Below are 13,576 nucleotides of genomic sequence, written 5' to 3' on the forward strand. Positions count from 1 at the left end.
ACCAATGTGGTATCACAATGGACTGAATAGTCTAAGTGAGCCTGATACATCGGGCTGCCACCTAACCTAACCTTCTACTCCTCCGAAATTAGGCCGTCTCGACTATTGGCGAAATCTGTTCATTGGATAGCAATGACATTTCATTGATTATTTGGTCCTTCTTTGAACGTTATTGGCATTCGATAAAAATATTTATAAAAAATTTCTAGTGCGAAAACTAGCAAAATAATGTGGACAAGCCGTAAACAATGCAGAGCCATAACATTGTAACGTTTAGATGAATCACAACATGGTCATAAAATGAATAGTGGGTCTTAGGATTGTTCACTTGCACCATGAAACTATAAGAAGACCAAAATTGAACTTTGCAAATAATTGTCTTTAGCCAGACCAGGCTACATACAAGTGGGGTCAAGATGTCCTTGTGTGTAACGTTGATGGGGGGAGGTTTTATGAATTTGTTCAACTTTCATTGAAAATGTGTACAAAGGTCATTCAATTCTTTTTCTCAACGAAAGATGATTTCATGTCAATCATAAGAAACTTGAAAACACACACATACAATCTATTGCTAGTCGTTGATCCTTTGACCATTGAATAAAGTTTTGTCTTACCGATGTTGAGAGTTTTTTTTATTCAAGGGCATATTTTAACCCCCAAATTGATTATGAATTCTTTGGATTGACAAAACTTCTAAGACTTATTATTGATTGCAGTGCTTTGCGGTAATCCATGTACGAGAATTAGTTTTAGTATTATCCTCAAGGATAATAAACACATTTCATTAAAAGATATATCTTCGAAGAATAAGAGACATTAATCACTTTTCAAATGTATGTATAAAATGATCAAAGAGGCATATAGACATATACATTAGGTAGGGTCACGGCCTAAGGCAAAAAAAAAAGTTGATGCAGTCACCCCCCAGTTTTGTACCATATTTGAAGACAATTTCAGAACACGAAAACTTTTGTTTTTCCGTGCACCCTACGACCCCCCGAAATACAATTTACTGTGCTGTGTCGTCATTTGAAGTCCGATCGAAAAGAAACGCATATCGTTGTTCATGGTTGATCAGGGGCTATATTTCGTGCATTGGTCATTTTTGACTCCGACGTCAAATTTGATTTTTAATTTTTTTATTTCGCTTCGTATACCCCTATTATGCCCATTTCTTATAACCATTATAAAGATCTTATCAAAATATGAAACTTTTGCTTTGGAAGTATTTAATTATATTCATAAACAAAAAAGTTACAGAGATTTTAAAAAGTCAATAGGTCACCCTACACCATCAAATAGCTTTTGCTGTGTTGTCATGATATCCGATCGAAAGCACATGCACATCGTTATTCATATCTACGAAATTAATTTGAAAGGTATTTAATACACACAAACTGTTTATCTGTAAATTTCTAACCGTATCATTGTATACATACTCGTTGTGTGCACTATGGCATTTTCAGCGTTATGCAAAGTGCATGTGTTTTTGCTAGAACAATTTGAGAACAGTAGGCTCTCAAATTGTTCTAGCAAAAAATCTAACAAACACTTTCGCTACATGATTTCTTAAGTCTGTCCATATTTTTGTGAGAGAAGGCTGTTGATAGTATTTGAAAAAAGTGAAAACAAAATGAAATTCGAAGCTCGGGTTATCGACAAAACTAAATTACCAACAAATCATCAAGTTATTGAATTCCTTTTATATTTAAAGAAAGCAGGTTAAAAATGAATCTACTAGTCATGTTACAGACGATAAACGATTGCGTTATATAATATCCAAAATTAAAAGTCGCCAACAACATAGTAAACTTGATTCTAGACAGGATTTGTTATAAATTAATTCTAAAAAGTTGTTAGCCGCATAATAAAATTGTACAATTAATAAACATGAAATGTACTCAAATCAAATACAAATCTAATCTAATATTTTCTTGTTTAAAGTATTTACTCATGTGACAACATTGCTCACCATTGTGAAGATGACAAGAAAACGCAAAAAAAAATACGGCGTAGTCAGATGTTGAAAGGCAGAAATTTAACCAATGTGTAAGCAGCATAACGATCTTCGTAATTTTCCACAATTCCGTTACCACTTACTTTTATTGTTAGATTGATTGTTAGATTTTAAAACAGTAGGCTCTCAAGTTGTTCAAGCAAAAACACAAGAACTTTGCATAACGCAGAAAATGTCGTAGTGCACACAACGAGTATGTATACAATGATACGGTTAGAAATTTACAGATAAACAGTTTGTGTATATTAAATACCTTTCAAATTAATTTCGTAGATGTGAATAACGATGTGCATGTGGTTTCGATCGGATATCATGACAACACAGCAAAAGCTATTTGATGGTGTAGGGTGACCTATTGACTTTTTAAAATCTCTGTAACATTTTTGTTTATGAATATAATTAAATACTTCCAAAGCAAAAGTTTCATATTTTGATAAGATCTTTATAATGGTTATAAGAAATGGGCATCATAGGGGTATACGAAGCGAAATAAAAAAATTAAAAATCAAATTTGACGTCGGAGTCAAAAATGACCAATGCACGAAATATAGCCCCTGATCAACCATGAACAACGATATGCGTTTCTTTTCGATCGGACTTCAAATGACGACACAGTACAGTAAATTGCATTTCGGGGGGTCGTAGGGTGCACGGAAAAAAAAAAGTTTTAGTGTTCTGAAATTGTCTTCAAATATGCTACAAAACTGGGGGGTGACTGCATGAACTTTTTTTCGCGACCCTATCTAATATACATATCACATTTTACACCAAACATATATTGTCGTGAGGCCAAAATATTGCTTGCCCTAAAAATGTTTGCTAGCACAGAAGACGAATTTCTCTGATATAAAATTTTTCTTTATCCAAAAGTCGGTAAACTCTTCAATGAAGTCGTTTTGTCCTCATGTTAAGATTTAAGTAATTTGACTTTGAAAATGGGTATCTTTATATGAAAGATATATTGTTTAACTAAGGTCATTTTGGATTTAATAATTCAGATTCAAAACTAATGAAATCGTCTTCAAGTTTGTTGACCTTTTGTATCTTGATTGAATAGCAAAACAGAGTTAAAAAATAGAAGATGTTTTTCAACACTTTATTTCACAGACGTTTTGACCAATTCTTAATTTTCTCATATACCAGCTGCTATTTAAGTCATGAAAATCCTGAAATAAAATTCAAGGCTAAACATAACTTCGTAAAGAATTTATGAATCCATTTTGCATAAGAGCCTTTATTAAATGTAATAAATTCCAGATTATATATGAAGTAAGTAAATAGCATGACCCAAATATGTCAATTTAACACCTGTCACTTTATTTGGGTTGTGTGGTTATTCAGTTTTCCCAAAGGAAATTGCCAACAAAAAAACAAAAAAAAAAAAACAAACAAAACCTTAACCCAGAAAAACAAACAAACTAACACATGACACAAAACAAATATGAATACATTTCCTCCACTTTATTTTATCTCCAAAAATCCCCAATTTAAAATTAAAATTCCCCACAAAAATTATATTTTTGTGGTCCATATCGGTCCATATAATTATGGACCGATATGGACCAATTCTTGCATGGTTGTTAGAGACCATATACTAATCACAATGGAGTGAATAGTCTAAGTGAGCCTGAATCTTAATCAGGCTGCCGCTTTAACCTAACCTAACACCACATACCAAATTTCAATCGGATCGGATGACTTTTGCTCCTCTAAGAGGCTCCAGAGGTCAAATCTGGGGATTTTTGCAAGGTTGTTAGATACGATATACTAATACCATGTACCAAATTTTAGCCGGATCGGATGAAATTTGCTTCTTTAGAGCAATCGCAAGCCAAATTTGGGGGTCCGTTTATATGAGGGCTATACGTAAAAGTGGACCGATATGGCCAATTTGCAATATCATCCTACCTACATAAATGACAACTACTTGTGCCAAGTTTCAAGTCGATAGCTGTTTCGTTCGGAAGTTAGCTCAGATCGACTCAGAATTTCACCACGACCCAGAATATATATACTTTATGGGGTCTTAGAGCAATAATTCGATGTGTTACAAACGGAATGACAAAGTTATTATATACCCCCATCCTATGGTGGAGGGTATAAAAAGAAATAATGCAAGGAGCTCGTAGTAGAAAATCAGTATTGAAAAAATTCTGATCGTATATCAAATGCTCGAGAGATAAAAAAGTGGGAGTTCAGACATCATGTGTTTCTGAACGAAAATATTACTTCTTATGTAGTAGAATTCTACCAAAAACGTTGATTTTTTTACTGTTTAGTAGATTTGTAGAATTCTTGATGTTTTTATAGAATTTTCAAAATATTCCTCCCCCACAAATTTGCTATGTTAATAAATGTTTGACAAAATTGTTTGTAGAAAAAAAATGTTGACCAAATTTCCTATAGAAATAAAATTTTGAAAAAATTTTTTACCTTTTTCTGTAATACAAAACAATGTAGAAGAAATTATTTGGTTTTATAATTTTTTTTTATATATTTTTCTTCCGCCTGGACAGAGAATCGAACAATGTTTTCTATACAAAACAATGTTTTCTATACAAGTTTTCCTAACCTTTTTTTATACCCACGACTATAGAACGGTGACGGGGGTATAATAAGTTTGTCATTCCGTTTGTAACACATCGAAATATCGATTTCGGACTATATAAAGTATATATATATATATATATATATATATATATATATATATATATATATATATATATATATATATATATATATATATATATATATATATATATATATATATATATATATATATATATATATATATATATATATATATATATATATATATATATATATATATATATATATATATATATATATATATATATATATATATATATATATATATATATATATATATATATATATATATATATATATATATATATATATATATATATATATATATATATATATATATATATATATATATATATATATATATATATATATATATATATATATATATATATATATATATATATATATATATATATATATATATATATATATATATATATATATATATATATTCTTGATCAGGGAGAAATTCTAAGCCGATATAAGCATGTCCGTCTGTCCGCCTGTCTGTCCTGAAATTTGGCACAGAATTGCCTTTTGTTTACACGCAGGTCAAGTTCGAAGATGGGCTATATCGGTCCAGATTTTGATATAGCTCCCATATAAACCTATCATCCGATTTGGGGTCTTTGGTTTCTAGAAACCGTAGTTTTTATTTGATTTGCCTGAAATTAGAAATTTAGAGGTATTTTAAGACCACAAATGGGTGTGCCGAAAATTTAATGAATCGGTCCACGTTTTGGAATAGCTCCCATATAGACCGATCTCCCGATTTTGTTTCTTGGGTGCCTAGAAAGTGTATTTTCTATCCGATTTGCCTGAAATTGGAAATCTAGAAGTATTTTAGGACCATAAAGAGGTGTGCCAAAAATGGGTGTATCGGTCCATGTTTTGATATAGCCTCCATATAGACCGATCTCCAGATTTAACTTCTTACTCCGTAGTTTTAATCCAATTGACCTAAAATTTGAAACCTAGAGGTACTCTAGGACCCTAAAGACGTGTGCCGAAAATGGTGAGTACCGGACCATGTTTTGATATAGCCACCATATAGACCGATCTCCCGAATTTATTTCTTGGTCTTCTAGAATCCGTAATTTTTACCCAATTTGCCTCAAATCAGAAATCTAGAGGTATTCTAGGACCCTAAAGACGTGTGCCGAAAATGGTAAGTATCGGTCAATGTTTTGATATAGCCCCCATATAGACCGATCTCCCGATTTTACTTCTTGTGCTTCTAGAATCCGTAGTTTTTACCCAATTTGCCTGAAATAGGAAATCTAGAGGTATTCTAGAAAAACAAAATGATGCGCCGAAAATGCTGATTACCGGACCATGTTTTGATATAGCCCCCATATAAACCGATCTCCCGATTTAACTTCTAGGGTTTCTAGAAATTGTAATTTTTATGCGATTTGCCACAAATTGAAAATATACTCGCATTTAAGACCCATAACAAAGTGTATATGATTTAGTTTTATCGGTCCATTTGGTAAAGCCTCCATATAGACCGATTTCACTTATTGAGGGTATAGAAGGTGCACTGATCATGAAAATTGCTTGAAACTGAATGCAAAATTTCCAGATTTTACTTTTCGTAGTCATTTAAATAATGATGTGGATGAAAATCCACAGATTATAGATTTCAAATCAAGGCGTTATTACATCATTTTCTTGCACACTTACAAGAGATGTTTATGATTCCTCTAAAGCTCAAACAAAAAATGGTTCTTATAAATTCAGAATCTGATCTAGTCGTCATAGGTAAAATCTTTACATTTATCTGTGGGAAGCGTACTGGTTGAACTGATCTGCTTGGGAAAATATCTGTCATCAAACCCCCCTGAAATTTCCAAAGGAAATTATTATATTTGATTCATGGTGGTGGGTATTTAAGATTCGGCCTGGCCGAACTTACTTATGTATATACTTGTTTGTTGTTCTTCCTGTGTATGTTTAGTTTACAGACAAACTTTTCATAAAATAGAATACCACTAAACATCTACTTATCACACAATATACTTTGTAAATAAAAAAACAACACTAAGTTACGTTTTTGTCACCAGACCAATGTACATGACCCCATGGGAAAAATTCCATCCGAACATGGATCCATGAACAAGGAAATCCCTAAACGAGTTACAATAAATTTTGCACAAAGAAAACAAAATTACGAATAGACTTTTGTTTAACAAATATTAGAGCAACAACTACAACAACACTAGCAAAGAATAGCTTACAGTGGGATTTGTATTAGGGCAAATGAAATGAAAATTTATCCATTTCTATCCTCTATGTATTCTTCGTATGGGGAGCAGTAAAACAAAACGGAATAAATACTCGTAAAACACACAAGAGTACAATGGTAAATATCGAATGATACATTATCTGCAGCTTACTTCCTGTAATTTGTCGTTTTATACGAGTCTTTTGCTTAAGGCGTACGCAAAGAAGGGGAACTTTGGAGGAGTCCATTGTACGGACACAGGTCAATGAATTATTTCGATATACACAAATTTCTTTTAGATGATAATATGGGATGTATTGAAATTTACAGAGTATGTGCAAGGGTAAAGGGTGATACGGTCAAAATTTGGTCAATATAAACTTGACGTATTTCTTTCAATTTTGCATTTAAAAAACCTGAACACCCCTCATTTTGAAGGTGTGTGTGTGTAGAATGTTGCTCCTATTTTGACTTTGGAATTCACTCTTCAGTTGTCAAAATGCCGTCCAAGCAAGAAGAGCAGCATATCAAAATTTTGCTCGCGCATCGCGAAAATCCGAGCTACTCGCACGCAAAGCTGGCAAAATCGCTAAAAGTTGCCAAATCAACCGTTACAAATGTAATTAAAGTGTTTGGGGAACGTTTGTCGACAGCCAGGAAGTCTGGATCGGGGGGAAATCGAAATCCGGAAGCCGCTGAGACGACAAAGAGAGTTGCCGGTAGTTTCAAGCGAAACCCTAACCTCTCTCTCCGAGATGCCGCAAATAAGCTGGGTGTATCGTCTACAACCGTGCATTGAGCCAAAAAACGAGCCGGACTATCGATTTACAAGATGGTAGTGACTCCAAATCGCGATGATAAGCAAAATACGGCGGCCAAAGCGCGATCCCGGAGGCTGTACACGACGATGCTGACGAAGTTTGACTGCGTGGTAATGGACGACGAAACCTACGTCAAAGCCGACTACAAGCAGTTTCCGGGACAGGAGTTTTATACGGCAAAAGGAAGGGGAGAGGTAGCAGATATTTTCAAGCACATAAAACTGTCAAAGTTCGCAAAGAAATATCTGGTTTGGCAAGCCATCTGTACCTGTGGCTTGAAAAGCAGCATTTTCATAGCTTCCGGGACTGTCAACCAAGAAATTTACGTGAAAGAGTGTTTGAATAAACGTCTGCTGCCTTTCATGAAGAAACGCGGTTGTTCCGTACTGTTTTGGCTGGATTTGGCATCTTGCCATTACGGTAAAAAGGCCATGGAGTGGTACGCCGCCAACAACGTGCAGGTGGTTCACAAGGACAAGAACCCTCCCAACACGCCAGAGCTCCGCCCAATTGAGAAATACTGGGCTATTGTCAAGCGGAACCTAAAGAAGACCAAAAAAACTGCTAAGGACGAGCAGCAGTTCAAGGCAAAGTGGCTTTCTGCGGCGAAGAAGGTGGACAAGGTGGCTGTACAAAATCTGATGGCAGGTGTCAAGCGTGAGGCCCGGCAATTCGGATTTGGAAAAGCGAAAGCCTAACTGAATATTTTTCCTGAATTTTAGTAATGCTGGTGACATTTCTGAGGGTTTCAAAGCTTCTCTAAGTGGTTTCACTGCAATGTGGAACGCCGTTCGGACTCGGCTATAAAAAGGAGGTCCCTTGTTATTGAGCTTAAAATGGAATCGGGCAGCACTCAGTGATAAGAGAGAAGTTCACCAATGTGGTATCACAATGGACTGAATACTCTAAGTGAGTCTGAGACATCGGGCTGCCACCTAACCTAACCTAACCATATGAAAATTGGTACATATCGATTCATAATTATTTTTACATTCCTCTATATAAACCGACCATGAACTGAGGTGGCTTATATAGGAATTTAATATGCCTTTTTTAATATAGACTCCATAAGGAATAAATTACAAATTAGAAGACAATTTTAAGAAGATTTAAGATACCTTGCCATCGATAAGTGCTACCACAACCCTAAGTAATTCGAGTGTGTATAACTGTCTTCAGTAGATATTTCTACGCAATCCATGGTCGAGTGTACATAAGATTCAGCCTAGCCCAACTTACGGCCGTTTATGCTTCTTTTCGCTTGCGATTGTTGTAGTAGATCCACTTTTCGTCTCCCGTAACGATACAGTGCAAAAATCGTTTAATTTGTTGCCTTTGAATCAGCTGTTCGCACATGCTGTTTTGTTGAAAGCCAAACAACTATGTTTCGGGCAAATGGCACAAACGCTGTGGAATGACGTTAGGGCATAAATATAGTTCCGTATTGTCTGATATATCCCAAACTATACCATATATTGTCAAAACCGCATTAGCTAACCAAATGTCGTGCATGAGCGTGAGTCACGAAAATAATATCTTCGTGAGTGTGCGTGAGTAACGAATTGCGAAAAAACACGCTCACGAAAATAATTCCGCCTACGAACGTAAAATACTTACGAGTTGAATTCATTTATCATTTAGTGACATCCTAGGTGCTAAGAGTTTTATAACGCTCATGTTTTCAGTCAGGTCCCATAGGTAATTTACTCATACAATTATTCATGAGTCACGAGGTTTTTCATGAGTCACAATATTTGTCATGAGTCACGACTTTTGAAAGATTTTCGTAAGTACAAATTTTCTTTTCGTGGGCGTGCGTGCGCGTGAGTCCTACCAAAAAATATTGTGAGTGAGTGTGCATGAATAAGATTGCTCCATCGTGAGTGTGCGTGAGCAAAATATTACTCACGTGCACACCTCTAATATAAACAACAAGTATATACAGCACTAAGTTCGGCCGGGCCGAATCTTAAATACCCACCACTATGAACCAAATATTAGGGTTTCCTTTGAAATTTCAGGAGGGCTTGAGGACTTGAGGATACTTCCCGAAGATAAATTTAAAGATTTCAACTATGAGGACTATATCAGATTCTGGATTTATAAGAACCATTTTTGTTTGAGTTTTAGAGGAATCATTAACATCTTAAATCTGTAGAAGTAAAATCTGGAAATTTTACATTGAGTTTCAAGCAATTTTCATGATCAGTGCGCCTTCTACACTCTCAAGAAGTGAAGTCGGTCTATATGGAGGCATTAACAAATGGACCGATAAAAACTTAATCTGATACACGTTTTTGTGAGCCTAAAATAGCAGAATATTTACAATTTCTGGCAAATCAGATAAAAACTACGGTTTCTAGAAACCCAAGGAGTTAAATCGGGAAATCGTTATTATGGGGGCTATACTAAAATATGGACCGATACTCACCGTTTTCGGCACACCTCTTTATGACCCGAAAATAGATTTCCAATTTCAGGCAAATTGGATAAAAACTACGGTTTCTATAAGCCCAAGAAGTAAAATCGGGAGATCGGTCTATATGGGGGCTATGCCAAAACATGGACCGAGACGCACAATTTTTGGCACACGTATTTGTGGTCCTACAATACCTCTAGATTTCCAATTTCAGGTAAATTGAATAAGAATTTCGATTTCTATAAGCCCAAGACCCCAAATCGGGAGGTCGGTTTATATGGGGACTATATTAAAACCTTGACCGATATAGCCCATCTGCGAACTTGACCTGCCTACAGACAAAAGACGAGTTTGTGCAAAATTTCCGAACAATTGCTTCATTATTGAAGAGTGTAGCATAATTACAACAGACAGACAGACGGACGGACAGACTGACAGTGTTGCCAATTTGGTGCTTTTAGCACCAAATTTAGTGCCAACTTGGTGCTTTCTGGCATGTTCATTTAGTGCTTTTGGTGCTTTTTTTATTTTGAACAGTATTAAGTTTAATTGATACAAAAATTTTGATTAGACTTTCAAGAGCCGAAGAAACTCAAATTTATTGCCAAATATAGAATTTGATTGTTATGAAGTTGGTATTGATTATTATACCCTCCATCATAGGATGGGGGTATATTAACTTTGTCATTCCGTTTGTAACACATCGAAATATTGCTCTAAGACCCCATAAAGTATATATATTCTGGGTCGTGGTGAAATTCTGAGTCGATCAAAGCATGTCCGTCCGTCCGTCCGTCCGTCCGTCTGTTGAAATCACGCTAACTTCCGAACGAAACAAGCTATCGAATTGAAACTTGGCACAAGTAGTTGTTATCGATGTAGGTAGGATGGTATTGAAAATGGGCCATATCGGTCCACTTTTACGTATAGCCCCCATATAAAGGGACCCTCAGATTTGGCTTGTGGAGCCTCTAACAGAAGCATATTTCATCCGATCCGGCTGAAATTTGGTACGTGGTGTTGGTATATGGTCTCTAATAATCATGTAAAAATTGGTCCACATCGGTCCATAATTATATATAGCCCCCATATAAACCGATCCCCAGATTTGGCTTGTGGAGCCTCTAAGAGAAGCATATTTCATCCGATCCGGCTGAAAATTGGTACGTGGTGTTGGTATATGGTCTCTAACAATCATGCAAAAATTGGTCCACATCGGTCCATAATTATATATAGCCCCCATATAAACCGATCCCCATATTTGGCTTGCGGAGCCCCAAAGAGAAGCAAATTTCATCCGATTCGGCTGAAATTTGGTACATGGTGTTGGTATATGGTCTCCAAAAACCATGCTAAAATTGGTCCATTTCGGTTCATAATTATATATAGCCCCCATATAAACCGATCCCCAGATTTGGCTTCTGGAGCCTCTAAGAGAAGCATATTTCATCCGATCCGGCTGAAATTTGCTACATGGTGTTGGTATATGGTCTCTAACAACCATGCAAAAATTGGTCCATATCGGTCCTTAATTATATATAGCCCCCATATAAACCGATCCCCAGATTTGGCTTGTGGGGCCTCTAAGAGAAGCATATGTCATCCGATCCGGCTGAAATTTGGTACATGGTGTTGGTATATGGTCTCTAACAATCATGCAAAAAGTGGTCCACATCGGTCCATATTTATATATAGCCCCTATATAAACCGATCTCCACATTTGGCTTGCGAAGCCTCAAAGAGAAGCAAATTGCATCCGATCCGCCTGAAATTTGGTACATGGTATTGGTATATGGTCTCTAGCAACCGTGCAAAAATTGGTCCACATCGGTCTATAATTATATATAGCGCACATATAAACCGATCCCCAGATTTGGGTTGCGGAGCCTCTAAGAGAAGCAAATTTCATTCGATCCGGCTGAAATTTGGTACATGGTATTGGTATATGGTCTCTAGAAACCGTGCAAAATTGGTCTATATCGGTCCATAATTATATATAGCCCCCATATAAAACGTTCTCAAGATTTGACCTCCGGAGCCTCTTGTAGGAGCACAATTCATCCGATCCGGTTCAAATTAGGAACGTGGTGTTAGTGTATGGTCGCTAACAAACATACCAAAATTGGTCCAATCACACAAAAAATGGTCCATATCGGTTCATAATCATGTTTGCCACTGAGCCAAAAATAATCTACCAAAATTTTATTTCTATAGAAAATTTTGTCAAAATTTTATTTCTAGAGAAAATTTTGTTAAAATTTTATTTCTATAGAAAATTTTGTTCAAATTTTATTCGGTTCATAATTATGGTTGCCACTCGAGCCAAAAATAATCTACCAAGATTTTATTTTTATAGAAAAATTTGTCAAAAGTTTATTTCTATAGAAAATTTTGTTAAAATTTTATTTCTGTAGACATTTTTGTCAAAATTTTCTTTCTATAGAAAAGTTTGTGAAAATTTTTATTTCTATAGAAAATTTTGTGAAAATTTTATTTCTATAGAAAATTTTGTTAAAATTTTATTTCTGTAGAAAATTTTGTCAAAATTTTATGTCTACTTTGTCAAACTGAATTATATACGTATTGGATCGATCTTTTTTTTTTGATTTAATATATACCACGAATGGACTTACATAAAATTTAGAAGACGGTGTTAGGAGGTTTTAAGATACCTTGCCATCGGCAAGCGTTACCGCAACTCAAGTAATTCGATTGTGGATGGCAGTGTTTAGAAGAAGTCTCTACGCAATCCATGATGGAGGGTACATAAGCTTCGGCCTGGCCGAACTTACGGCCGTACATACTTGTTTTTTAATTAATATTGTTATTTAGGGTATTCTGTAGGAAAGTCGAGCGATGAGTGTCGAATTTTCGAATTTGGTAAAGATGTCATTAAAAACGTTTGTATTAAATTCACAAAAGCACGCACAACTGAAATAAGACTCCTTCCATATATTAATATAGACTCTTTCCACATATTAATATTTTGAAAGTTGAAAAACATCACTGATCAAAATGAATTGGACCAAAGCATTAAAACTGATCAAAGTGTATACTTGAATAGCGGTTCATAATGGTGAGTACTAAGTTCGAGTTTTGCCGCTAAAGTGAAAACTATATCAGTAAAAAGGCATAAAATTATGCATATTTGCTGAAAATTTTATTATAACTTAATGGGGAATAGCCAAAAGCAAATTTTCACAAAGTTTGTATTCCTTAAAATGAATTATTAAAGAAATTGTAATTGTCAACAAATGACTATTTTAGCAGCTAAACTCGATCTTAATACCCACCTTAACTTCTTAAAATTCAATTCACAAAAGTTCTATAATAGGTACATCTTCGGAAGTTTTTTTTTTTTTTTTTCGTAGAGTATTTAATTTTCGATTTTGTGGCGGAAGGTGGTATGTTAGAATTTATAATATATTTTTGGTGCTTTTTGGCCTTGGGGAGTTGGCAACACTTCAGACTGACATCGTTAT

The 13,576-nt window shown here is 35.0% G+C and overlaps 1 long non-coding RNA gene across 1 annotated transcript; it reads left to right on the top strand.

The window, feature by feature from the left end:
- The first annotated feature begins 872 nt into the window (after nt 1–872).
- On the top strand, nt 873–2,437 carry LOC142219749 (uncharacterized). The gene is made up of 2 exons (XR_012717741.1): nt 873–2,210; nt 2,291–2,437. It is a non-coding gene; the product is annotated as an uncharacterized LOC142219749 (long non-coding RNA).
- The last annotated feature ends 11,139 nt before the right edge of the window (nt 2,438–13,576 follow it).

The sequence above is a fragment of the Haematobia irritans genome, chromosome 1 (genome assembly GCF_050003625.1).
Source record: "Haematobia irritans isolate KBUSLIRL chromosome 1, ASM5000362v1, whole genome shotgun sequence".
In the NCBI taxonomy this organism is placed as follows: domain Eukaryota; kingdom Metazoa; phylum Arthropoda; class Insecta; order Diptera; family Muscidae; genus Haematobia; species Haematobia irritans.